This window comes from Nerophis lumbriciformis, linkage group LG21 (assembly GCF_033978685.3).
Source record: "Nerophis lumbriciformis linkage group LG21, RoL_Nlum_v2.1, whole genome shotgun sequence".
NCBI classification, from domain to species: Eukaryota; Metazoa; Chordata; class Actinopteri; order Syngnathiformes; family Syngnathidae; genus Nerophis; species Nerophis lumbriciformis.
The window spans coordinates 18,819,610-18,823,481 of NC_084568.2; the positions used below are offsets into that span (position 1 = coordinate 18,819,610).

Genomic DNA, 3,872 nt, shown 5'->3' on the forward strand with positions numbered 1-3,872 from the left:
GGAGTTCCCAAAATACAGACGAGCGTAACATCAACTATACCCTAACGGACCCCGTATCCATCCACCTCTCAAAGACTCGCCAAAATATCAGCTGTAATAGCGTTGTTTTGGCCAAAGACATATGTCCTATATTTAATGTGAGCAGTACAATGAATGTGTTCTTTTGTATGTGACTTTCATGCATAATGTTATTTTTTCATTTGTTTGCACTTTATGATCTGCAATGGCATATTTTAATTTAAATTATCCCTTTGTCTATTGTACAATTTATTTTATATTAATGCATTGTTTGTCATAGTTTCATTTTGAAATAAAAGCAACATTTACATACTGTTGATGTTAAAATATGTTCTAACAGTAAATAATCGTGATTAACAATCGTGATTTCAATATTAATGAAATTGTGATTATTATTTTGGCCATAATCGTTCAGCCCTACTTGTCCCCCCTAAAAACAGCCTTTAAAAAGAAAAACTAACTTTTAGATAATAAATATTGTATGTAAACAATACAATAATAGACTGTACTACTAACAGTTATTGTAGTTTTATAATAACAATGTACAGCATTTACATTGGAGAGTGGATTTCTACGTATCTTCTTCCAGCTGCTTCTCCGTCAAACACACCATCAGCAGCTTTTCCATATTTTCATTGATACATTTCTGTCGGTTAGATATTATTTTAACATTCTTGGCTGACGTTAGACTTATTCTGCTTCAGTATGACGCAGACTAGCAGTGATACGCTCGTATTGCTTCGCCAAGTGACACGCTTTGTCCTGTTTCTGATTACATATTTCTTTAATTCAGTGACCTGAAGTGAAAAAAGTTAAAATGTCGTAAGTGGGGACTTACAAAAAATTCAAAAAAACTGACTTGTTCAGCAGCACAATTCTGGTGCTGTAGTTTTTGCTAAAATGTCGTACAAAAAATTAAAAAAACGGACTTGCTTCAGCAACACAATTATGTTGCTGTAGTTGTAGGAGATGTCTCAAAACGTCATCAGGAGTCCTGACAAAACCTGAAAATGGAATAAAATGCATATTTTCCGGATTTTTTTTTTTGCTAAAATGTCGTACAAAAAATTTAAAAAAACAGATTTGCTTCAGCAACAAAACGTTCAAAAAAACGACTTGCTACAGCAGCACAATTCTGGTGCTGTAGTTGTAGGAGATGTCTCAAAACGTCATCAGGAGTCCCGACAAAACCTGAAAATGGAAAAAAAAATGCATATTTTACGAAAACATTTTTTTGCTAAAATGTCCTAAGGGGGGACCCTTACAAAATGTTTTTAAAATACTGACTTGCTTCAGCAGCAATATTCTGGTGCTGTAGTTGCAGGAGATGTCTCAAAACTTCATCAGGAGTCCAGACAAAACCTGAAAATAGAATAAAATGCATATTTTACGGAATTTTTTTTTTTGCTAAAATGTCGTACAAAAAATTCAAAAAAACAGATTTGCTTCAACAACACAATTCTAGTGCTGTAGTTGTAGGAGATGTCTCAAAACGTCATCAGGAGTCCCGACAAAACCTAAAAATCGAAGAAAATGCATATTTAATGAGAAAAAAAAAATGTTGCTAAAATGTCGTGAGGGGTGACCCTTGCAAACAATTCAAAAAAACGGAGTTGCTTCAGCAGCACAATTCTGGTGCTGTAGTTGTAGGAGATGTCTTAAAACGTCATCAGGAGTCCCGACAAAACCTGAAAATAGGACGAAAATGCATATTTTACGAAAAAACATTTTTGCTAAAATGTCGTAAGGGAGGACACTTACAAAAAGTTAAAAAAAACGGACTTGCTTCAGCAGCACAATTCTGGTGCTGAAATTGAGATGTCTCAAAACGTCATCAGGAGTCCCGACAAAACCTGAAAATGGAAGAAAATTTTAAAAGACTGACTTGCTTCAGCTGCACATTTCTGGTGCTGTAGTTGTAGGAGATGTCTCAAAACGTCATCAGGAGTCCGGACAAAACCTGAAAATGGAAGAAAATGTATATTTTACAGAAACATTTTTTTTGCTAAAATGTCGTGCAAAAATTTTTAAAAAACGGACTTGCTTCAGCTGCACATTTCTGGTGCTGTAGTTGTAGGAGATGTCTTAAAACGTCATCAGGAGTCCCGACAAAACCTGAAAATGGAAGAAAATGCTAATTTTACAGACATTTTTTTTTGCTAAAATGTCGTGCAAAAATTTTTAAAAAACGGACTTACTTCAGCAACACAACTCTGGTGCTGTAGTTGTAGGAGATGTCTCAAAACGTCATCAGGAGTCCCGACAAAACCTGAAAATGTAAAAAAAATGCATATTTTATGAAAACGTTTTTTTTGCTAAAACGTCGCAAGGGGGGAGGGACCCTTACAAAAAATTTAAAAAAACAGACTTGCTCCAGCTGCACATTTCTGGTGCTGTAGTTGTAGGAGATGTATCAAAATATCATCAGGAGTCCCGACAAAACCTGAAAATGGAATAAAATGCATATTTTCCAAAAAAAAATGTTTGCTGAAATGTCGTAAGGGAAAAACAAAACAAAAAACAGACTTGCTCCAGCTGCACATTTCTGGTGCTGTAGTTGTAGGAGATGTATCAAAACGTCATCAAGAGTCCCGACAAAACCTGAAAATGGAAGAAAATGCATATTTTACGAAAAAAAAAAAGTTTGCTAAAATGTCGTAAGGTGGGGACCCTTACAAAATATTCAAAAAGACGGACTTGCTTCAGCAGCACAATTCTGGTGCTGTAGTTGTAGGAAATGTCTCAAAACGTCATCAGGAGTCCCGACAAAACCTGAAAATGGAAGAAAATGCATATTTTACGAAAACATTTTTTTGCTAAAATGTCGTAAGGGGGGACCCTTACAAAACATTTTAAAAGACTGACTTGCTTCAGCTGCACAATTCTGGTGCTGTAGTTGCAGGAGATGTCTCAAAACGTCATCAGGAGTCCCGACAAAACCTGAAAATGGAATAAAATGCATATTTTCCGGAATTTTTTTTTTGCTAAAATGTCGTACAAAAAAAAAAAAAAAACAGATTTGCTTCAGCAACACAATTCTGGTGCTGTAGTTGTAGTAGATGTCTCAAAACGTCATCAGGAGTCGCGACAAAACCTAAAAATGGAAGAAAATGCATATTTAACGAAAAAAAAAAATGTTGCTAAAATGTCGTAAGGGGGACCCTTGCAAAAAATTTAAAAAAACGGAGTTGCTTCAGTAGCACATTTCTGGTGCTGTAGTTGTAGGAGATGTCTCAAAACGTCATCAGGAGTCGCGACAAAACCTAAAAATGGAAGAAAATGCATATTTAACGAAAAAAAAATGTTGCTAAAATGTCGTAAGGGGGGACCCTTACGAAAAATTCAAAAAAACGTACTTGCTTCAGCAGCACATTTCTGGTGCTGTAGTTGTATAAAATGTCTCAAAACGTCATCAGGAGTCCCGACACAACCTAAAAGTGGAAGAAAAAAAAGGTTTTACGAAAAGAAAAATTTTGCTAAAATATCGTAAGGGGGGACCCTTACGAAAAAATCAAAAAAACGGACTTGCCTAAGCAGCACATTTCTGGTGCTGTAGTTGTATAAAATGTCCCAAAACGTCATCAGGAGTCCCGACACAACCTAAATATAGAAGAAAAAAAAGGTTTTACGGAAATTTTTTTTTGCTAAAATGTCGTAAGGGGGGACCCTTACAAAAAATTAAAAAAAACGGACTTGCTTCAGCAGCACATTTCTGGTGCTGTAGTTGTATAAAATGTCTCAAAACGTCATCAGGAGTCCCGACACAACCTAAAAATGGAAGAAAAAAAAAAAGGTTTTACGGAAAAAAATCTTTGCTAAAATGTCGTAAGGGGGGCCCCTACGAAAAATTCAAA

The 3,872-nt window shown here is 35.5% G+C and overlaps 1 long non-coding RNA gene across 1 annotated transcript; it reads right to left on the reverse strand.

The window, feature by feature from the left end:
- Positions 1-2,692: 2,692 nt before the first annotated feature.
- LOC140679677 (uncharacterized) lies at positions 2,693-3,450 on the reverse strand. Its single transcript, XR_012051047.1, has 3 exons — positions 3,348-3,450; positions 2,884-3,180; positions 2,693-2,790 (listed from the first exon to the last, which is right to left on the reverse strand). It is a non-coding gene; the product is annotated as an uncharacterized lncRNA (long non-coding RNA).
- Positions 3,451-3,872: the final 422 nt, after the last annotated feature.